Below are 24,684 nucleotides of genomic sequence, written 5' to 3' on the forward strand. Positions count from 1 at the left end.
CGCAGTTATACTCATATTGCCTTACAAAAGCATTGGACAAGTCAATCCAGGTTTTTACTTCTTCGGACTTCAAATTTGAGTACCAATCGAGGGCATCCCCCTCCAGACTTTCCGGGAACAACCTTAGAGGCAGGTTCTCGTCGTCTACAGGCTTTCCCAACTTGTTAGCAAATAGTCGGAGGTGTGTCTTGGGATTACCCGTCCCATCGTACTTGTTAAATTTAGGGGTTTTGAACCCCTCGGGCAATTGCATATTGGGAAAGAGACAAAGCTCATCGTAGTCCAGGACTCCTTGCTTGTTCAACCCCTGACTCTTCCTCATAAACTCATCAAAACGATCAAGGCGTTTGAGCAGCTTTATATCAACGGGAGCAGAAGATTTCCCCATTTCTGCCTTGGTTTGAACAATATGGTCTGGTAGGAATGGCTCAGCAACAGGGTGATAAAAGGTATGTGGCTCAGGTGGTACATTTGAAGTGATTTGGGGTGGTGGACCTCGCGTGTGAGTAAGAATAAATGAAGGATGAGGAGGGTAAGTGTATGGCAAATTTGTGGTGGGATAGGTGAAAGTTTCTTCGGGTGCAATAGGAAATGATGGAGTAACAGTGGCATGGGCCGAAGGTAGGACAAACGGCTCTTGCTCAGGCTGTCTGGCGGGTACAGGTTCGGGTTGAACTCCGCTGCTAATTAGCTCATCATTCAACTTCCTTTGGGCGGCCATCTCAGACGCCATCTCTCCAAACTTGGTAAGCATCTCAGTCAACTGAATCCCCAAACTTGCAGTCTCGGGTTGAGCGGTAGTAGCAGACCTATCTGACTGTTCCGGTTGTGAACTCATGTTTACACGACTCCTCTGGGCTTGACTACGGGATCGCGTTATGATGGGGCTTCGACGAGAAGCTATATTTAAATATTACCTGAGAATTTTTGAAAGATTGCCTTTAGATTTAACCCTCGCTTAGTTATTCCAATAAAAACAAAGTAAAAGAAAAGAAAAAACAAGAGTTAGTAGATATTCAGAAAATTCGGATGCATGTCCTATGGGGGAACCCTTTTGTGCCAAGGGTAGGCCTAGCATGAAAATGCAGTCCTCCAGAGCAGGCACTATACAATACCTGATGGATCCGATCGACTGATCGTGTGAGGAATGATTTGAAAAATTTGGCCACTTGGAGTGAGAAGAGACATTTGCCCTAAAACATGAGGACGAAGTCGGAACGGATTGCTTGCTTTGATCTACACATAAAATGATTTGTGAAAGGGATTGCCATGTCTCGATTAATTTATTCAATGAACCCTAAAGGGGAAAAAGCGAGTCAAATGGATAAAATTGGTGATTTATTCAAAATCGACCGATTTACCTAAAAATAGGTAAGCTGGATAACATTGACGATTTATTCAAAATTGATCGAATAGATAGACTTGGTCAACTGAATTGAATGAAATTGATGATCTCTTCAAAATCAACTTGATTTCGCCCTAAAAATGGGTAAATTGGCCAAAGAGATGAAATGGAGTTAATGATTTATTTTAAAAATCGGCCAAATCCCTAAAAGGGTAAATTGGTCAAATGAATTGGATGAAATGAATTTATTCAAAAATGATTAGATTGAACTAAAATTGAATGAATTGACAAAAATGGATTGGATAAAATGGATGATTTGTTCAAAAATCGATTGAGTTCTCTACCCATTGGGTAGTTTCAAGAAATCATTACAATGCCTTAGTCTATGAGCCTCCTAAAATCAAGATTTGGCCTCCATTGATTTATCGTCTCAATAGTGAAGAATTATTTGGGTTTCTTCAAATTAATGTCCTTTACGCAAGGGATTTTTACCAATTTTGATAAAGTGGCCAAAAGGTGATTATTAGACGCTCATATTCCAAAGATCGCTCTATGAAAATGATCGGATCCTACCTTACCTTGTGCACTACCCTTTTGGATGATACAAAAAATGTAAACGTGCAAGTCTCCTTGGATTAAGTATCCGAGACATATGGTGGCTTATTCCTAAACACGGGATCCCCTAAATGGCATTCCCTTCCTAGGGTGGATGTGTGATGCCAGTTTATTAAAAGCAGTAAGATATGCAATTTGAAATGAGACATGACCTAAGGAACCCTTTATCTGCCAGGGTAGGCCTAAAATGGTATGGCATTATTAATTTATGAACGAAATAGATATACCACAATTTTTAAACATGCAATAGCCTATCTATAAGGGTATGTCCTGAAAGAAGGTCATGCCCGACCTCTTATTTCCTAACGTTTGTGAATGCAAAGGCAAGAGACAATGAAAGTTAGTTCAACACATAATCACATAACACGTTGGACAATTAAATGATATAAAAAGTAGGAAAAGTAAATAAGGAAAAGGGTGGGATCCCTCCCCTCGTGAATGGTGTCCCTACTAGGGCAAGGCAGACTCTACCCTAGGTGAACTATATGGATGCATGCGGTTGGGGTTCACTAATGCATCTAGACTCGATAAGCTCAGGTCCCCAAGCCTTCAGACTCGTGGCCAAGGGTCATCAATCCCAAGGCCCTTTGTCGGTGGCTCGAGCGATTCCCCAAACACCGCTACGCACACGTCGTGTTACGGCTGCATGTTTGAGTGAATCTATAAAAAACCCTCAACCTTCGACTAAAAACTAAAGGCTATCAACCCAAAGTTTAAAGCGGAAGATTGAGTGACCCATTGGATCGTGCTACGCACACGTCGTGTCACGATCACACGTCCAAGTGGGTCTCCTAATCCTAATAGGGTGGAGTGGCGTGACAAGCCACTAAAAAGAAAATAAAGAGGGATGAATAATAAAGCGTATGCGCGTATGATAGTATACGTTTTGGAGGGGAGGGATCGAGAACCAACGCGTGGCTCTAAGGGTGACACACCCCCCCCCAAAATGCAAATGCAAAGCGCGAGATAAAGCAAGTACAATCATACATCCAATCATCCAATCATCCAATCATACATACGTGAGTGAGGGAGTAGTTTGATATGCGCGTACGTGGCAAAAAGTCCTAGAAAGGGAAAATGCAATCCTAATATCCAAATGCTATACATAAAAAGGGTAGAAAAAAGGAAAAGAATGGCTAAATCAAATGCTTGGACCCACTTAGGAATTCCCCAGTGGAGTCGCCAACTGTCGCGCCCCACTTTTTTTGGAAAAAATAAAATAATTGTTTTTTGTGAATTTATTGATTTGGGAAAAATGAATTTTGTTGATAAAAACAAAAATGGGTCTAAATGGGACTTTTGAAAATGCGACGATTTGACCCAAGAAAAATAGTTCAAAAAGGGTTTTTATATGAAAAATGGAGTCGCCACTTGGTATAGAGTTAGGGTGTACCAAGTCACCCAAAAAATGAATTTTTTAAAGAAAAAAGTAAGAAAACCCTTTTTAAACGACTCCTAGTCCACGTAAAACAAAGAAAAAGGTTCGGGAGTCACATTTGACGAAGGGGAAGGCAAGGATAAAAATCCAAGGCACCCCTTCGACCTAACCAAGGCTAGTTGCGTGATTTAACCCTTATTTTCCTATATTTTCTACCCAAAGTATGTATTGCAAATTGGATTTGACTAATGAATGAGAAATGCAATCCTAAATCTAAGAAATGTTTCTTATGAGGCTTTTGGTCCCATTCACACGAGTCGTGACGGCCAATAAGGAAAGTCCTCATAGAAAATCATGAATGATGCAAATGAGGACTCAAATGAGAGTGTAAGTGTGCAAAGTGTAGAAAAAAGTGCATGTGTGCAATTTGAAAGTGTTTGTGTGCAAATGAATGAAGATAGAATAGTACATATATAAGTGAAACTTGAATTTCATTTGTGAAGTAAAGTAAATAAATGATAAAGATGTAGTGAAAAATATGGATTGAGAAATGTAAGAAAAATGTGATTAAAAGAGTATGGAAGTGATAAAAATGAAAGTATGACCCTAGGGGAATGCAACAAGTCGGGTACGGGGGTTGACTTCTAACTTTTCGACTTGGATTTTCCCTCGGATTAGAAGGCGAAACTAGCGTGCTAAGGCTTAGAAAAAGCCACACTCGTCTATATCCCATATTTAAGGGGACCCTCAAGCAAATGAACCCTATAACTAGCATAAAATGCAAAAATCCTAAAATGGAGGGAAAAGGGGTTCGAGGGGCATGCAAAATGATAAAACTAAAAAAAATGCATGACATGTAATGAACATGCAAACATGTACTAACGAAGGGAAATCCCTAAGGGTCTAGCGTTGGACTAGCCCATCCTATGAATTCCAACTAGCGTTGGACTAGTGGAAACGTACATTCATCCATCACATTCATTCAGGCTATGGAAAGCGAGTAGACATGCCAAACACTCGTAAACACATAGCACATAACATTTAGCATGCTCGACTAGATGCAAGGGCCTAATAAAGCAAATTAACATGTAGCAACAAAGGTAAGCAACCAAACTAATAAATCTATTACATTTGCTAGCTAGGCACACGTCTTCAATAGGTCTTCATCAAATGCTTCTCCAAGCCCTATCTATTACAAGCTAAGAGGTGTACACATACCCCATAAAGAACAACTTAAATAAAAGTAAAAATAAATGAAATAAATGCAAGGAATTAAGGAAAGGCAAGGAAAGCGAAATAGACATGCATATTCACATAACACGTAGGAGCACGTAGGGTCAAATGAAGTGCAAATAAGGGATAGAATGTACCTCCCTTGAATCGATGCTCTAATGAAGTGAAATTATTAAATTACCCTCCAAAATAATAAAAAGGTCAAGGTACCACTTTAATTATCAAATAATCACATGAAACAACCATTAAACACAAAAGTGGAAATTAAGCATGAAACGAAAATTAAATATGGAATAGATCATGCACGTGCAAGCAAAACTCGGTCTTAAATAAAAGGTCTCAAGAATCTAAAGTGGAGTGCTAAATTGAAATGCTTACGATGGAATCCATCACAATCAAATGCAAAAATCACAAAAAGAGAAAAACTATCACAGAAATTATTTATTATGATTAAATAACAAAATTATCTAAGAAAAACTGAATCAAATGAAACCAAGACTATGAATTCTTCCAAGATTATTAAGCTTTCATGACATTGGGAATTATCCATTGAAATTTGTCCACAATTCACGTAAAAACATACCGAAGCGAATTATCATGTAAAAGGGATCCAATTGCAAACATTAATCAATCATGTGAGCCCAATTAGAACATTTAAGAACTTTAAAGGTTCAAGAGTGATGAAAAAGTCAAGTCATGGTTCAGATTGCAAATATTTTAGGACTCAATTGCAAGAAATTAAAGCATAATTGGGTCATAGTGCAGCAAAGGGGAACTTAGGGGATCAAAGTGCAATTTTTGAAGTTATTTTCATGCAAAAACCATGCAATCACGTAGAAGGCCTTCTGCAATTCTGGTTTCCTTTCCTATATGACATGCTGTATTTCATTATTAACCAAATGCATCACCAAACAAACATCAACAATCACAAAACATCACTCCTAATCATCAACCAATTCGAGTGACAGTTTCATTACAAGACTAAAACAGAAAATCTGGATCGGTGGCTACCAGAGATACAAGAAATATCAACCAAAGAAAGGAGTAAAGTGCTGCAATTTTCCAGTTGCAGCTTTGCCGCCACTTTCCTTGATGCTTTGGATCAAAACATGCAACTTCGTCAATCATTTTGCACAAGATTTAACTAGCAAATTGGATGAATAAAACCCAGGTTCTTGTGGCCTGTTACATGAATCAAAGACATGAAAGCTAATGCAACTTCATGCTATCCACAAAGAAAAACAAATTTTTTCGACACTTTGCCCTTAAGATTTCAGCAGCCAAAACAAATTTCAAACGCAGCTTGCTCTGAAAACACAATTTTTGATCAAAATAATGTCATGAAACTAAGCAACAAGGCCCATAACTAAAATGCAATCCTGCAAGTTCCGGCAATGCTACATACAAAGAAAATTCAGAATTTTCTTGTTTTCTGCTGCACTTTTCATTCGACAACTTTTGCAGCTCCAAGAAACTTTTGGCTAGCAAGATTCAATTCCAGCTCAAGTATGTTTAGACACAAACATTCAAAACCAATCCAAGCCTCATAACAACCATTTTATCATTCAAACCAACCAAAAACATAGAAGAAAAATCATGCAAAGGCTGGAGAAGTCTAGGCAAAAGGTTCGGCAGTTCATACATTCTTAGCAGAAACCTCCTTTTCTTTCGCTGGTTTCTTAAGCTGCAAATTTCTGGGTTTCATGTCAAACAGAGGGAACCAAGCTCTAAGCAAGCATCAAACTCTATTCTAGCGATCAAAACGCAGGAATCCGACATCCAAACATGAATGAGAACCCAGAATTCGCAAAAGCAAACTGGAAAATTCTTTTCTTCTTCACTTGGCTACACTGGAAAAATTCCAGCAGCTTTAGTCAATCATTTATCCGGGTTTTCCTCGGCCAAATCACTGAGTTATGTACTCAAAGGTAACATGCATAGCTACTAAATGAAGTTATTATCAATTCTAGTCCAAAACGGGGTCAGACACCAGCAACATTGATCCCCAAAATTCCAGAATTAATTCAACTATTCGCAGATGACATGCGTGCAGCAGATTTTTGTTTCACTCAAATTTCTGGTTTACACACAGCCAAATCATCTCATGCAGGGCTTAATCATCCAGCATTTAGTTAGCTAAACACACAACCAAGTGAGAATCAAACACTTTCCAGCAAATTTCATGCTAAAATACCCCTGCAATTTCCAAAACATCTTCAACGGCTAAACTGGAAAAATTGTTTCAGCAGTCCATCAACTCCCATTAAAGTTTCCAGCCATGCAACCGAAATTCAGGCCACGTAGTTCACATGCAACATCAAATAAGGAACTATCTATCAGGTTGAGTTCAAAATTAAGCTCAGATCATCACAACTAGCAAATTAAAAACCGAAACTTCCAGCTCAAGCTCTCGGCAGCTTCACTTCCTTCTCAAACAGATTTTTCTGTGACTTAAACTATCATCTAGCCACACAATCTCACATGCATGCTTATAGACAGCTTCATCAACCCATAAACAATTCATCTAAGTCCAAAAATTACCTTAGCTTGAAGCCTAAAACACGCGACTAGCAGCTGCAAATTCTTCCTTCTCGGTCAGTCCAGAAATTTCAGTCCGCCACTCTCCCTCTTCCTTGCTCAAACTTGCGGCTGGATTGAAGATAATTTAGCTCTCGGTTTTCCACAGGTTTGATGGTTCTGGTTTTCTAGTTGCGACTGGTGGAGGGTGAAACTGGGTTGCAGCCGGTTGTTGATGCGGAAAGGGATGGAGCTTGCTCACGGCTTCCTCCTAGTTCCACTCTGGCTTGCAGACAGAACCTTGGAGGAGTTGCAGCTCGTGCGACCTCCTTTCAGCTTGGCTCACGCACGCGAGGATGGTTGGTCTGAGTGCAGTAGTTGCAGCTGTGGTGATTGTGGTTATATTGATCACGGATGGTTGAAGGTGAAGAATGACACCGCAGCTTTCGAGTGATGAAGTAAATGATGAAGCTTGCACGGTTATCTCCTCTCTCACGCACTCTCGGACAGAACAGGGAAGTTGCAGTTCACAACTCGCATGGCTCTCTCTCTGGTTCTCCTTGTCGATGATACCAAGGCAGGGAAATGTTGTTGTAAGCTGAGGTAGTGGAATGGAAAATGAGTGGCGGATCCGGGAGGTAGAGTGTTTGAGAGGATAAAAGGGAATGCAGTCCGGCAGAAATGGAATTGTGATTTTTGATTTTTTTTTTTAAATTAATTAATTAATTAATTAAACAACAAAAATGATAATAATAAAACAATAATAATTAATGATGAAAACAACTTAATTAACATTAGATAAAAATAAACTAAAAACAACAAAAAATGCAAATTTCCATTTTTCATTTTCATTTTTTCCTTTTCTTTTGTTTTTCGAAATAACCTAACCAAAAAATAAATAAAGTCAAAAGATTGAATTTTAAAAGAAATAAACATATTTTGTGAACAATTTTCTTCCCTTTCCTTTTTTTTCTTTTTCCAAGACAAAAATTGAATTTTAAAACAACTAAAACATATTTTCTTTTTTTTTTGAAATTCTACATTAAAAAGACTAAAAATAATAAAAAAAATAAAACAAGTAAACGACTAAAGAAAATAAAAAGAATAACTAAGATAAACTAGCATGAACAAAAATAAATAAATCGTACCAAAATTTGGTGTCTACAATGCCCTAATTGACAATAGATTATCGAGTTAACTAATTATCCGGATCCAAGACAATCAATTAATTAAATAATCACAAGTACTGCAATCAAGGAATATGTGAATACCAATAAATAAAAGAAAAAGATAAAATTAAATCGATCTCACAATTTTTAGGCGAATCAAAGCCTTCGTTGTTCCTTGACTAGAGTGAGGAAATTAGTTCATGTTTGATGAGAAAAAACCATATGAAATTGAAACAAAAGCTGCGGCCATCTTCTGCGTTTGGGAAATTTCAATTTGCTTCAAACGATGATAGGAAGCGAAAACTGCCTAGAATGATTAAATCCTTCAATTGTTCCAAGCATACGCGGCAGGAGAACCACAAAGGATGAAAAGCCAACGTCAAATAGAAAAGCTATAGGGAATCATTCAATTGTGCTAATTGACATACGAGAATTGAAGCTAAGCAAAAGCCAACCAAGAAAAAGTCAACCAAAGCAACTCCCAAAAGTAATCCTATCTAAAAGTCTACTCTAATGCCCTGTGCGGCGCCCCCAGCCGAGAGAAAAACTTCAGCCCTTCGTTCTATCATTGCCTTCGCGGAAATTACCAAAATGGGCGTAATGTCTTCTTTTTCAAAAATGCCCCTGGGACAAGCTCTATCATTTGGACTCCTTTTCTGCTAAATTGGCACCTGTTATCATATTTTCGTTCTATTCCCTGAAATAAATGCAAAATACTAAAAGTGAGTAGAATCCAACAATTAATCCACATCGGGTCAGGCAATAGGGGAAATTAATAATAAAATAAATGATAAAATCGTAACTTATCAATTCCCCCCACACATAAACCATGCTTGTTCTCAAGTATAAGTATAGTAAACAAATACCAATATTTCACAATGGCTATTGCTCTATCTACCATATTGCCAAGATGCCAAGAAAACCATATATCAAGTATCAGTGATCAAAACCCGAGAAACATCACCCTGATTAGTTTCTAAACTACAAACTCCTTTAATTCTAAGTTAACTAATCTAAAAAGAAAGAATGTCGCACAACATTTATCAGCAAATGATCCAAATATTAACCAAAATCTCCATATTAAGTCCATAAATCGGCAAGTTGACCTCTAACACATACTAACACAACCTGCATTTTTTTGACGTTTTCTATTATTTATTCTTTTTCTTTTTTTTTCCTTTTTTTTTTTGATAGCACAAAAGACTTAGTCTCTAGCCATTGAAGCCTTTTGACGTGAACTCCAATATTTTTCAGATAAAGGAACCCGGTTACTCAACTCCTATCGCTATATGACACGTACTCATAGGAATTGCTATTTTTTGACGCGAGAATTGACACTTTAGGTGAAAACCCCCGGTTACTCAGTAGTAACTAACAACGGAGTACAGCCAACCATATTCACAGCCACATAGCACAATAACGCAAAATAATACCGCTAAAAATAAAAATAGGAGCAGCTAGTCTCATTATTGCCAAACATGAAGAAATAGAGTCAATATTGGACCAATTCACATGAAAATGCCAACAGTCATTTCCTATGCCTAAAAAAGTTAACAAAGAAATCAAAAGAGTCAAGCAGTCACCGATATTCACCAAAGAGATGTTTTAGACTCAACCACATTAACTCGATACACTTTTATTATTAAAACTTGGCAAGAGTAGATTTTAGAGTCAACAATCCAACATCAAAATTTGGTATTCACATGAGAGCGAATCACTAAAAAGAAAGAAAGAGATTGAACGGAAATAAACAAATAACAAACTAAAAATAAAGGAAAAACACCTAAAACTAAAAAAACTACTAAAAACTAGAAAAACTAGCACCCCAACTGAACCCCCCCGCACCTAAACGGTACATTGTCTTCAATGTAGCAAATAAACATTAAAAGTAGGAGAGAGGGTAACAAAACTTCCCTGAAGTGGGGTCAAAGTGGTGGGTGGTACCTAAATTGTGGCGTAAGACCTGCATGCTGCATGAATGCTGCTAAGTTCTGCGCCATGAAATGCACGTTGTGATCAATATTGATCATTCAAGCCTCCAGATTCTGAACTTGAGTCTGAAGTTGATTCCATTCAGCAGCTCCTGGGGGTGGTGGGGGCGGAGCAGAGGTAGACGGGCCTGCCTCATCACCAGTAAGGGCCGAACTGGTAAAAGAAGAGCGAGGTGGGGCGCGGGAAGGTCCCGGGGGAGTAAATCGGTAGCGGCCATCGACATGCTCCAGAACTCCCATCCTCTCTAAGCCTTCAGCATTCAGAAATTTCATGTCGCAAGCCAAATGAAGGTTGTGATCCTGTAGATTGAGAATTTCTAGCTGGACTGCCAGGTGTGTGATGTAGGATCCGAAAATTAGGGGTTTGTTCTTTTTTGCCATAATGGTCTTAAATTGTGCTGTCAACCAACACTCCAATTTGACCTTGAAACTATTTTTCATGCACCAGAAAAAGAAGAGCTCTGGCCGAGAGATTATACCGGAGCTGTCCTTTCTACCCGAATAACTGTATGCTAAGAGTTGCTGAACATACCGGGTACTCGGGTCCTCGAAAAAAGAGCTCCTAGATCTAGATAGGTCATAACGCTGCCTGTCGACAAACATGTCCCACCACACATCGTGGTAGGCGGAAAGAAACGGCTCCACATAATCACATGCACTCTCGGCATATTCCCTAGTCTCCACATACTCCCGAGTGATAAAACCGAATGTCAGTTTAAACTGGATAATGAAGAAATTGAATTCCTTACCCATGAGACGGAAACGAATGACATTAGGAGTCTCAACAATATACCTCGTAGGTAATTCAAACTCAAAGGTGGAGTAAAACTCCCTAGTCAACTCGACAAAAGGGGTTTGGAAGACAGCGAGATAGGGGCGCCATCCAATGGCGGTGTACATGCGCTCAACCTCCTCCTAGATACCCAGAAAAGCCATAGTCAACTCGTCCGAGCATTTGCACGGAATGATACGTCGCTCACAGGCTTTAGCATAGCGCCGCTGATCGACGGGTCTAGTGAACTCTAAATGCCCTCTGAGGTGAGTGGCGGAGGCTACGTGGGCACCCCTACCCCTACCTAACAGGGTTCGGACACCGAAAGCGGAAGGTTGGTTGATAGAGATATTGACTGGAATGGAGGGTTGGGGTGGAGGCTGAGATCAAGAGGCTCTAGACCTAGAGGTCGATTTCGATCTCACCATGGTTGGTAACCGTCAACCCAATCACCAAAAGCACAACAGTCAACCCGTAGATCAACAAGCAAAGGCAAACAGCAATAACTGAGCAATAGCAAATTAAGAGCCCCTAAATATTAACCCAATCACCAGAAAAATTGTAATGCTCCACAGAGAGCGAACAAACTGCTATGAGTGCAACGAATAGAGCAATCAAATTAACCTCGGCAAGTGTCCCAGTCCAAAGAAGTCAATACGTAACCCAATATAGTAAGGCAACTAAGTGCACAAAGGAATTGACCAAAATCTCAGATAGTGCCCATCCAACGTGGTAATGGAACCCACGGCCAGAATGTCCCCAGCAATTCGATGAAGTACTACCAACCCCAGGTCTCCCAATTCACCGGCAGTTTCAGAAATAAATCAACCCAAAACCACAACAATCAAAACACAAGTAGAGAAGCTATCCAATTATCAACAGAGACAATCGCAAAATTTCAGCCTACCCAAAATTCCAACAAATGGCTCCAGTTGGCCAGTTAATGTCTTAACTCAAAATTGGCAATTGCAACGATGACAGTTTAGAGATGTGATGATAACAACTCAATCAACCAAATAGCAGTACCAAATGCAGGTCCAGTTACCCCCACCAGTACCACTGGTGAACTCCACGGTAAAGGAAAAACAACACTATGTCCCACCCAAACAAATGAAGACCCCCAACAACACCAAATACTACTGAGGACTTGGGAAACGAGTTGCAAATACCTCCACTGTTCGATAGTTAAGAAGGTGGGACTGGCGGTGGTTGCCGTCGTGCGACTGCTGTGATGGAGAGATGCGGCGGCAGTGGTGGAGGTAGCCGCAAGGGGCGCGAGCAGCGAAGCAACTCAGCGGCGGGCAGTAGCTCGTGGAGCAACGGGGGACGAGCCCGCGGGTGGGGCTCGGTCGGAGAGGGGGAACACGCGGTTGGGCTGGTAGAGCTGGCGGCATCGACTGTGGGCGAAGGCGAGGTGGAGGAGAGAGGTGGGCTACGGAGCAGGTTGCGGCGATGCAGGTTTGATGGCCGTGAGGGGAAATGAGGGAGAAAGGAGAGCGGCGAGGTGGTGGTGGTTCCGTCGGCACTGCGGTGTCGCTGGAGTCGTGCGGTCGTGGGCAGCATGGATCGACTGTGAGACGAGGGCAACGGAACCAGGATTGATTGCGAGGAGATGGGCTGCTTCGGATGGTAGGTGTGGGCGGCGTCCGTGTGGCCTGGTGACGGCGAGATTTTTAAGCGGCGGCAGCTTTCGTCGATTTCGGGTAGGGGCGGCGTGCGACTGAGTGAGTTTCGGTTGACAGAGAGGAAGAAGTAGCGGAGAAAAAAGAAAGAAAAGAGAAAGAAGGAAGAAAGAAGAAAGGAAAGAAAGGAAAGAAAGGAAAAAAAAAGAAAGAAAAAGAAATAGGTTTTCTTTTCTTTTTTTTTGTTTTTAAAATTAAAAATTTGAAAACTCAAGCTATGGTGAAACAAAAAATTTTGTGTTTTTTTTATTTAATTTTTATTTATATTTTTTTCTTTTGAATTTTTTTTTTGAAATTTGAGAAACCTAGCTACGGTTAAAAGAAAAAAAAGTCTTTTTCGTTTTGTTTCTTGTTTACTTTTTAAAAAAATTTTTTTTTGAATATTATTATTGCAAAACTCATCTTTGAAATTCAAAATTAGAGACTACCAGGAAATCAATAACCTCTTTGAGTTTTTTGAATGTTTAACTTTCCCGCGAACGTGACGCGGGCACGTCATAAGGGTAACGAATGAGGAACTCTCCAGGTGACTTGACGCGGGCACGTCATGAGGGCAAGAATCCTTCTGACCGTGAACTCTCCATTCGACTTGACGCGGGCACGTCAAACTAGAGGGACACCTTTCCTACGAACGTGAAGCGGGTACGTCAAAAAGGTAAGAATCCTTCTGACCATGAGCTCTCCATACGATTTGACGCAGGCACGTCAAGTTAGAGAGACACCTACGAATCATCAAAAATGAAAATTGAGGCCAGAAATCAGTGAAACTCAAGAAAAACATATTTAAACAATCAAACAAAACTAAACAAACAACTAAAAGAAATTGGGTTGCCTCCCAATGAGCGTCTTTCTTTAATGTCTTTGGCTAGACATGGCTAAGGAGTGCTATTTGAAACACTGTGGCTCATCCAAACGTAACACCTCCACTTCTCCATCTACAAGACCCTCATAATAGTGTTTGAGGCGATGTTCATTCACCACAAACTTCTTAACTGTCTTAGTACTCTGAATTTCTACTGCACCATAGGGAAAAACGTGAGTCACAACAAAAGAGCCAATCCAACGGGAATGTAGTTTACTTGGGAATAATTTGAGCCTGGACTAGTATAGGAGAACCTTTTGACCAACTTCAAAGGTTTTCCTAGAAATTTGTTGATCATGAAATGCCCGACTTCTCTCCTTGTAAATTAATGCATTCTCGTACGCTTCGTTTCGAATCTCCTCCAATTCTTGAAAATCCAACTTTTGTTGAGCACCGACATCTTCTAGATTCATGTTACACTGTTTTATTGCCCAAAAAGCTTTGTGCTCAAACTCCACTGGAAGGTGACACGGCTTCCCAAAAATCAACCTGTAAAGTGACATCCGATAGGGGTCTTGTACGCCTTCCGATAGGCCCAGAGTGCATCTTCCAACCTTTTACTCCAGTCCTTTCTATCTGGCCGCACCATTTTCTCCAAGATGGATTTAATCTCTCGATTCGATACTTTCGCTTGACCATTGGTTTGAGGGTGGTATGATGTTGAGACCCTGTGGAGTATACCGTATTTGTGAAACAGCACGACTATAGTTTTGTTGCAGAAGTACGTTTCCCTGTCACTAACAATGGCTCTCAGCATCCCAAAACGCACAAAAATATTAGACCTGATAAAATTTACAATCACTTTCGAATCATTAGTCCGGGTGGCCTTAGCCTCCACCCATTTAGACACGTAATCGACTGCCAACAAAATATACACAAAACCAAATGAAGTAGGAAAAGGTCCCATGAAATCGATACCCCACATCAAAAATTTCAACAAAAATTAACTGGACTTGGGGCATATGATCTCTACGGGCTATATTACCTACCGTTTGACAACGATCACAGGACTTACAAAACACATACGTATCCTTAAACAAAGAGGGCCAGTAAAATCCACTCTCTAGTATCTTATGTGCGGTTCGTTTTGGTCCAAAATGATCTCCACAGGCTAAAATATGACAGAAAGATAAAATTGATTGAAATTCATTTTCACTACGCATCGCCTCATTACTTGGTCTGCACATCTCTTCCATAAGTACAGGTCGTCCCAGATGAAATACTTGGCATCACTTTTCAATTTGTCTCTCTTCGATCTTGGCCAACCTGTAGGAAAATTACCCGTTACTAGATAATTGACTAAATCAGCATACCAAAGCAATTGAGAATTTAAAGAGAACAAGTGTTCTTCAGGGAATGCATCCTTCAATGGCTCGCTCTCCATCACAACTGGTATGCGACTTAAATGGTCAGCTACGAGATTCTCTGAATCTCTTTTATCTCTTATCTCCAGGCCAAATTACTGTAGGAGTAATATCCACCTTATGAGCCTCGATTTTGCATCTTTCTTGACCATTAGGTACCTTAACGCTGCATAATCAGAAAATACAATAACTTTAGCACCCAACAAATATGACCTGAATTTTTCTAAAGCAAAAATAACTGCAAGAAACTCCTTGTCAGCAGTGGAATAGTTTAATTGAACTCCATTCAAGGCTCAGGACGCATAGTAAATGACGTGAGCTGCCTTTCCCACTTTTTGGCCCAATACAACCCTTACAGCATGATCACTAATATCGCACATGATCTCAAATGGCTTGTGAGAACCTTGAGAAGTATAGATATACATATATACATGTATGTACGCGTTGCATGTGCATTTCAGACTTTTAATAAACTTTATTATTATTTGATCTTAAATAAGTGTGCAAAAATAATTTGTTTTAGGTCACAAATAATTCAATTGTGCAAATATTAGATTATTTGAATTTTTGCCAAGTTACGTTAATATTTCTTGTCAAAGAGTGTGTCATTGCTTTTATATTAATTCCTTGATTTCAACAGCTAATTTCAAGTATTAATATTTTTTTTATGTAGGTTATTTTACTGCCTTGATTTTGGTTCTTTGATTTTCGATAGTTATTTTTTAAGTGTTAATAACGTTAAATTTAGAACTAAGATAAAAACAATTTAGGTTCAAAACCCTTATAATTATTCTTAGGACGTTGTATTTCGATAATTGAATTTTTGCAAGGTTAGTTTACTAGTAGGCATTCGAATTACATTTGGGGTAAATTATGGAATTAGTTTAGGATTGAGGGCTTAAGTGGAAATTCGGATGAAATGGGAAAAGACCAAAATAGCCCTCCTCCAATTCAAATTCACCATGCAGCCATGGAATGATTCTTGAACAAATGCAATCTCAAACACTTCCCAATTTCTGTTGAATCCATTTTCCACTTCACATTCCAGCACCTTCCATCCTTAGTGCCGGTTCCTTTCTCCACTACCACACACAACTATATCAACTACTAATCACCACAAACCTTCCATATCATTTGTTCCACATGTCCATTTCCTTTTGCTGCCGTGAGCCGTGAGTGAGTAGCTTCCTTGGAGTTAACGACTGAGAGGGAGAGCCGAGCCTCTCATTGTTTTCTTTCGGCCGTAAGCCAACAAAGAAAAAAGGGAGACCTGCTGCTCATTCTTCATTCTAGCCGTGAGCAGGTGGAGAAAACCGAGAGCTAAACTACCCCAATCCAGCTGCAAGTTTGAGCAAGGGAGAGGGAGAGTGGCGGACTGAAATTTCTGGGCTGCCGAAGGGAGGAAATTATTTCTGCTGCTAGCCGTGTGTGTAAACTCCAAGCTGAGGTAATTTCTAGACTTGAACTAGTTGATTATGGGTAGATGAAGCTGTTTAGAGGCATGCATGTGAGAGTTGTACGTTTGGATGAAGAATTAAGTTACTAGAAATTGGTTTCGAAAGAAATTGAATCTGCCGTGAGCTTGAGCTGGAAATTTGCAGCCTTAATTCGTTAATTTGTGATGATCTGAGCTTAGTCTTGGACCCAATCTGATAGATAGCTCTTTATTTGGGATTGCATGTGAATTTTATGGCCAGGAATCCGGTTGCATGGCTGGAAATTTTTACTAGAAGTTGCTGGATTGCTAAACTAATCTTCCAGCTTAGCCGATGGAGTTGTTTTGGGAACTGTATGGGTATTTTAGTATGAAATTTGATGGAAAGTGTTTGATTCTCACTTGGTTACGTGTTTAGGTAACTAAATACTGGATGTTTAAGCCCTGCATGAGATTTATTAGCAGTGTGTAAACCAGAAATTTGAAGGAAAACAAAATCTGGATGCATGCATGTCAATCGAGTGGGTTGGAATGAAATTTCTGGTTGGATGATTTTGTTTTTATGATGTCCGCACTTGGATTGGATCAAAGCTGATTGATAGTTAATTATTTTGATCATGCATGAAACTGAGATGAGTCGTGTTTAATAAAAAAAAAAGAGAAAGAAAAGAAAGCTGAATTGCTGCCGAAAGAAGAGGTTGAGCCTTTAATTAGTTTTCCTTTGAATTTTAACTAAGATTTTCATATGGAATGTTTAAGATTTACTTGTAGCTTGCTAATCACCTTTTGTATGTTGTTAAGTAAAAATTGAAGAAAAATCTGAATTTTAGAATTATTTGGAAGTCAAGTTGGCTGTGGTTTTTCTTCTTGTTTTGGGTTGAACATTTAACTAGTTTCTCTCGAATTTTTAGCTAAGACTCTCGTATTGGACGTTAAGAGTAGTTCGTGGTTGGTTAATTTCCTTTTGCATGATAAGAGTTTCGTGTACTTAGCAAGTAAGAGATGGAGATTTAATAGACATCTTGAATTGACATTTGCTGGAATTTTTCTTGATTATTAAAGCAAGAAAGGGAAAATCTAAAATTCTAGAGTTATTTGAGTGCAAGCTAGCTGTGACTTATCTTCTATGCTTGAGTTAAATTGCTAGTTGTTTGTTGCAAGGAATGATTGTTTGTCGTCAAGAACTAATAATTGATGAAACTCTTGGCCATTTGAGTAGCTTTTGCAGGAATTTAATTTTGGTGAATTTGTTCAAGTGGTTGGCTGAAATGTACTTGGAAGGTCCATGGTTTGTGATTTAGAATTTGTCTTGATACCTTGGACTTCCTTTGTTGAATTTTGATTGTACTGGAATCTGTTGAGACCTAGGGCTAATGATTGATGAAACCCTAGTGAAATTTATATTTAATTTGTGCTTTAGCTATATTGGCAACTTGGAATACAATGTGCAAATGAAATGGAATCGTGAAGCCCGTTCTAGTCTTTTGAACTCAAGTATCTTTAAATCAAATCTTGTGGAAATATTTTGCCCTAATATTAAGTTATATATATTGAGTTTAGTACGTTAATATTAAAACTTAGATATTGGGACTTTTAAAACCTTGCCGACTAGTTATGTTTTTCTTTGCTTAAACCAGTTTTATTACCTTTAGGGAGTAATTGCAATAACTACTAAACTTTAAGTTTTTCGTAAAATTACCCTTGACTAGTTGTTTTAGAGAAAATTTGTTAAAAACACTAGATTTGAATAATTTCAAATAAAAGACATAGAAAATTTGTTCGGCAAGAAACCTTGTTTAAACTAATTTGGCTCTAGTTTGCTTCTAGAAGGGAAATATCTTTAAAAAGAAACCACACGAAACATTTGATTCCTTTTTCAGTTTTAATTTTAAGAGAAAGTTATTGATTTGTTTCGAGGAATTAAGTTAGTTTTATACAAGATAATCTTTTATTCATAAACCAAGGGTTTGTTTAGTAAAACTTATAGTTTTTAAAACTTGAATTTTCTAGGGTTTAGCGAGGACGTGGACTTCGATTCCCAGCTTGACCTTTGAACTTCACTCTTGGTGAGTGTCCCTGCTTATTCTATGCTTATTTGGTTAAAGTGCTTTCTTGACTCGATACGTGATAATTTGGAAAATGGTTTCTGATCCATCGAAGTGAGCAGTGTGTACTTTATCACACTAGCCTTTCGAGTGGTGACTTGTTTGAAATATTTTTGTGAATATCTTGCTCGCACTTGCTAAGTACTGAGTAGGGGAATGTACCACACCTGCGGGTGGGAGGGTCTCTTATCCTATCTCAAGTACTAAATCACCAGGCAGGGGAATGTACCACACCTTAGGGTGGGAGGGCCTCTTATCCTAACCTGGTAACTACGTGTTGTGACGTCGTTGGGTGAATCCCTCGACTAGTTTATAAAAAGGTATACTCGAGTATTATCACTCTCGTGTTTGGCATTCGGGCCCGATAAAGGGGTATGATTGGTGGCCGGAGTTAAGAAAAATAAGAAGATCTACATGGACCTTAGGTAGTGAAAGTTGACGGAGGGTCGGCTACGGAAAATTTTGATCAAGTTCGTGGAGAATGGCTCCTGAGAGCCCCTGTATCCTATCTTGTGCTGTTATACGCTTTCCTAATTGTTCAATTTGTGAAATTGTTACTCGCTGTTTGATTTACGTGATTGCATGTATTGGGGCACCACTGAGTTTTAGCTCACCCCACGTTCATTTGTTTTCCTTGACAGGTCCTGACTCTTGAGCAAGACTTGAAATCCAATTTCACTTTTATGCATGTAGTTTGAGTTAAACATTGTATCTTTTATTTTGAATTGCCTCTTGAAGCTGGAAAAGTGTAAACCCTGAAATTGTTATTTGGCTTGTACTAATGTATTTGGATTGTATGTTTTTGTTGCCTGGGTTGTAACGCGTAAGGTATTTAAGAGTCGACGATTGGCTATCTTAAAAATGCTGTTATCTCTGAAGTTAATGTGATTTTAGTCATCAGCCTATTTGGAAGGCAACGGTGTTGTAATAGTTTAGGTTATTCTTCGGAAGGATTTGGGCTAGATTGCTTGCGTGAGTCCTGGCGAGAGTTAGGCAGACGGCCCGCCAACCCTCTGGTTCGCCTTAGGGGGAAGTGGGGTCGCCACATGGCAAACTCCAGTCAGAAGGCTGGATGATTGGGGGTGAGGTCAACAACTTCTTTAATGTGTCGAAGGCTCTCTCACACTTGTTATCGAACTCAAAAGTCATATCTTTTTGTAAAAGTTGGAACAACGGGGCTCCAATCTTCGAGAAGTCCTTGATGAACCTTCGGTAAAATATTGGATGTCCAAGAAAAGAGCGCACTTCCCGCACACTCGCGGGGTAAGGTAAAACAGATATAATATCTATTTTCGCCCTGTCAACTTCAATACCTTTAGAAGACACAACATGACCTAAGACTATCCTGTGGTCAACCATAAAGTGACATTTTTCCCAGTTAAGCATAAGATTAGTCTCTATACACCTCAACAGGATCAATTTCATGTTATCTAGACATTATCAAAACTATCACCATACACACTGAAATCATCCATGAAAACTTCAATAATTTTTTTCACATATTTCGAAAAGATGCTTACCATACATTTCTGAAAAGTTTCAGGTGCATTACACAACTCGAACGGCATCTGTCTATACGCAAAGGTCCCGAACGAGCACTTGAAGGTCGTCTTCTCCTGATCCTCTGGTACAATTGCTATTTGAAAATATCGTGAAAATTCATTCAAGAAACAATAGTAAACCCTACAAGCTAAGAGTTCAACCATTTGGTCAATAAAAGGGAGAGGAAAATGGTCCTTTTTGGTGACGGCGTTCAGCCTACGGTAGTCAATATACTGCCTCTATCCGGTGGGATTTCGCACTGGCACGAGTTCACCCGTTTGATTGGCCTCTACCGTTACTCCCGCCTTCTTTGAAACTACCTGGACTGGGCTCACCCAAGGACTATCCGATATTGCAAATATGATCCCCACATCCAGTAACTTCAATATTTCTTTTTTCACCACTTCCATCATAAGGGGGTTGAGCCTCCTTTGAGTCTGCCGTACAGGTTTGACATCCTCTTCCAACCTAATCCGGTGCATACAAATGGACGAGTTTATCCTTTTAATGTTTGTGATGGTCCAACCTATTGTCTCTTTATGCTCTCTAAGGACTCGGATCAGCTTCTCTTCTTGGGTTTCTGAGAGTGCAGTTGAGATAATCATCGGGAGTGTTTCGTTGTCGCCCAGATACGCATATTTCAAGTGTTTCGGCAGGGGTTTCAACTCCAACACAGGTGCCTGCACAACAGATGGCAGCACCCTCTGGTGAGGTTCGGGAACGAAAATTTGTGAGACTTCAAACCTTTTTGTTATGGTTGGCGATGAGTGTAATGCCCCTGTTGTGCATTTCAAATCTTCACTCCACTCCACCTCAGGAGTTGTCTCAAACTCGAGGTGCTTGGTTAAAGCGACCTCCAACTCATCCCTCTCAACAGTTTCAAACACTTCCTGCACCGCAGGGTCAATAACACTCACAGAGAAAACAGAGCAAAAGTTGGAGTTTGAGGGGTATTTCATAGTATCAAAGATATTAAAATGCACAATTTTCCCATCAAACTTCAAGGACAAGGTACCCTTATTAACATCAATTTTTGTTTGTACTGTGCTCAAAAAGAGTTTACTTAATAACAAATGTGAGGGATCCAGGGAGTGGTCATCATCCATATCAAGTATATAAAAGTCAGTTGGAAACACCAAATCATTAATCTTTACCAACACATCTTCAACCAACCCATTAGGATTGCATTAGTTCAGTCAGCTAATTGAATGATTATTTCACTTTCTTTTGATGGATCCAGGTTCAGAGAAGCATAGATAGACTTAGACATTACATTAATTGACGCCCCTAAGTCCAACATGGTCTTCCTTATCACAATATTGCCTATCCTATAGGGGATAGTAAACATACCTGGGTCCCCACATTTCGGTGGGAGTTTCCTCTGCAGGACCGCTGACACATTCTTTCCAACAATGACTCTTTCATCTCCCCTCAACCTCCTTCGATTGACACACAAGTCTCTCAAAAACTTTACGTACTTCGGCACCTGTTTGATTGCGTCTAACAGGGGGATATTGATCTCTACCTTGCGGAACACCTCCAGGATCTTCTTTTCCTTATCCTACTTCTTCGATTTCTCCAACCTGCTAGGAAAAGGAGGCGGGTTAGTTTTAACCGTAATGACTGGGTTTGGAAGTACCTTTGGATTTGTACTATTGCTGCCCTCCCTCTCAAACTCATTTTTGATTTTTTCCTCAACCTTGTCCTTAGGGATCACAGGTTTAGACCCCTGAATTTCCTTCCCGCTCCTTAGGATCATCGCACTTACGTTCTTAGGGTTCAATTCAGGTTGAGACGGCAATTTACCCGGGACTTGGGATTCCAAACGGTTAATCGCGATGGCCATTTGATTTACTTGAGTTTGCAATGATTGTACTTGTCCCAACTGATTCCTCATGCTTTGCAGGTCTGGATCCATCTTTTGTTGATTCGCAAGTAATTATTTCATCATCTCTTCTATGGACGGACTTGAACTCGGTGGCGAAGGTGGTCGGGGTTGGTATTGTTGCCGGTACCCTTGTTGTCTATTCAGTACAAAGTTAGACTGCTTGTTCCCTCCATAGCTAAGGTTGGGATGGTCCCTCCAACCGGGGTTGTAGGTGCTTGAATATGGGTCATAGGGCTTTCTTGACGTTAGCGCGTGACCTACCATTTTCACTTGCTCTGCACTTTCTCTTGAATCATTGGGCACATCTCCGTAGAGTGACCCATACCAGTACAAATCCTGCACACTTTAGCTTGAGATGCATTTCCTACAGCCAATTGCCTAACAAAAGAAGTCAACTCAGTCAGCTGTTGCTGGATAGAGGATGTCTCCACCTCATTCACCTTGCGTATCGGGACATCCTCTCTTGTATCAAACGGTTACGAATTCTCAGCCATTCCCTCAATTAGCTCCCACGCTGCTCGAGGGATTTTGTTTACCAGTGCCCCTCCACTCGCAGTATCAATTATACTCCTGTCTCTGAAGAGTAGCCTCTCGTAAAAATATTGTATGAGTAACTGCTCGCTTATTTGGTGCTGAGGGCACTTGATGCACAACTTCTTGAATCGCTCCCTGTAATCATAGAGCGACTCTCTTGGATGCTGCTTGATACCGCAAATTTCTTTTCTTAGAGTTGCAACTCTGGACGCATGAAAATACTTGTTTAAGAACTTTTTCTTTAGCTGGTCCCACGCGGTGATACTACCTGGGGGTAGTAGTATAACTAATCTTTTGCAGAGTTCTTTAAGGAAAAGGGGAATGCCCTCATTTTTATTTTGCTCTTCTGTAATACCCAGGGGCTTCATACTGTTGCACACGACATCAATCTGTAAATGCTTATAGGGTTCCTCACCTGGTAACCCATGAAAAGATGGCAAAAGATGAATTAATCCAAATTTTAATTCAAATGGCGTGCTATCATTTAAACTTGGGAAGATAATGCATAAAGGCTGCTGAGTTAAATCAGGAGCAGCCAACTCCCTTAATATTCGTGCATTAGCCATAGCGACTTTCTCTTGATCAGAGTCACTTGAATTGTCACCAAACGAATCTGTTGGGTCAACTTCTGGCTCAGGTCTCTGAGATGCAGCACTGGAGTGCTCATCTGGTCTCTTTTCGTGTTCTCCGCGCGGTCTTCTCTACCGCAAGGTCAAAAATTAATTCACCTGTACAAGAAGAATGAGGCATACACTAAAAGAATACCAGAAAATTAGAACAAAAATAAACTTAAAAAGAAACAAATAATAATGCCAGTCCCCGGCAATGCACCAAAAATTGACAAGTTGTCGAATCCTGTACAATAATAAAAATAAACCTAATTACCAGTTAAAATAACCAAAATCCAATTTCAAGTACTGGAACAGAGACTCTAGATGTGCAATAGGTTACTTGATTCATCCTGTTCCCGAAGAGTTTGTTTGATCCGATATACCCGAATAGGATGATTTTTTCACAAATAATTATGAATTTGAAGACAGGACAAATAGAGTCGTATTCTCAGAGATTGAAGATATTTGTCTCTTTAGAAATCCAAAGTAACACAGGGAGTGTTTTTTTATAAAGGGTAGCAATTAAAACAATTCAACTAAGAGTAAAATAGCCAACTAAAAATTAAATGACAATTCACTAAAAAACAAGGTAATAATAATTAAAAGCATAGCCAAGAAATAACTTCAACAATGGTTCACCTAATTGATCATCGATGCACTAGCAATTCCAATTATTTATTAATAAATAGGTTATAACTGCCAAACAAACGATGACAGTCAACCCCTCCTTACTGTGTCGGTGATTAAGGTACGCCCGTTAATCACTACTCTAATTGAGAAATAATCCTAGGACACTCATAAGATTTAATTCCTCAATTGCCTTATGTATTAGAGGAACTCTATTCTAACCAAATAACGCACTACCAGGGTTATTTTAGATTAGCCCGCGTATTCCCCTGACACAAGTCTAATTATGCCAGTTGTCACTATTTTAAGGCAATCAAACAATTACGGATTTAATGTCCTAATTGACAAAAGATTGTCGAGTAACTAATTATCCGGATCCAAGACAATCAATTAATTAAATAATCACAAGTACTGCAATCAAGGAATATGCGAATACCAATAAATAAAAGAGAAAGATAAAATTAAATCGATCTCACAATTTTTAGGCGAACCAAAGCCTCCGTTGTTCCTTGACTAGAGTGAGAAAATTAGTTCATGTTTGATGAGAAAAAATCATACGAAATTGAAACAAATGTTGCGGCCATCTTCTGCGTTTGGGAAATTTCAATTTGCTTCAAACGATGATAGGAAGCGAAAACTGCCTAAAATGATTAAATACTTCAATTGTTCCAAGCATACGCGGCAGGAGAACCACAAAGGACGAAAAGGCAACGTCAAATAGAAAAGCTACAGGGAATCATTCAATTGTGCTAATTGACATACGAGAATTGAAGCTAAGCAAAAGCCAACCAAGAAAAAGTCAACCAAAGCAACTCCCAAAAGTAATCCTATCTAAAAGTCTACTCTAATGCTCTGTGCGGCGCCCCCAGTCGAGAGAAAAACTTCAGCCCTTCGTTCTATCATTGCCTTCGCAGAAATTACCAAAATGGGCGTAACGTCTTCTTTTTCAAAAATGCCCCTGGGACAAGCTCTATCATTTGGACTCCTTTTCTGCCAAATTTGCACCTGTTATCA

At 39.6% G+C, this 24,684-nt stretch overlaps 1 non-coding gene and 1 pseudogene across 1 annotated transcript; one reads left to right on the top strand and one right to left on the bottom strand.

Annotated features, from left to right (window-relative positions):
- The window catches only part of LOC113750421, a 54,178-nt pseudogene that overhangs the window by 12,621 nt on the left and 16,873 nt on the right, over window positions 1–24,684 (bottom strand).
- Window positions 22,523–22,629, top strand: LOC113750916. Its single transcript, XR_003464686.1, has one exon. It is a non-coding gene; the product is annotated as a small nucleolar RNA R71 (small nucleolar RNA).

Source organism: Coffea eugenioides, chromosome 10 (genome assembly GCF_003713205.1).
Source record: "Coffea eugenioides isolate CCC68of chromosome 10, Ceug_1.0, whole genome shotgun sequence".
In the NCBI taxonomy this organism is placed as follows: domain Eukaryota; kingdom Viridiplantae; phylum Streptophyta; class Magnoliopsida; order Gentianales; family Rubiaceae; genus Coffea; species Coffea eugenioides.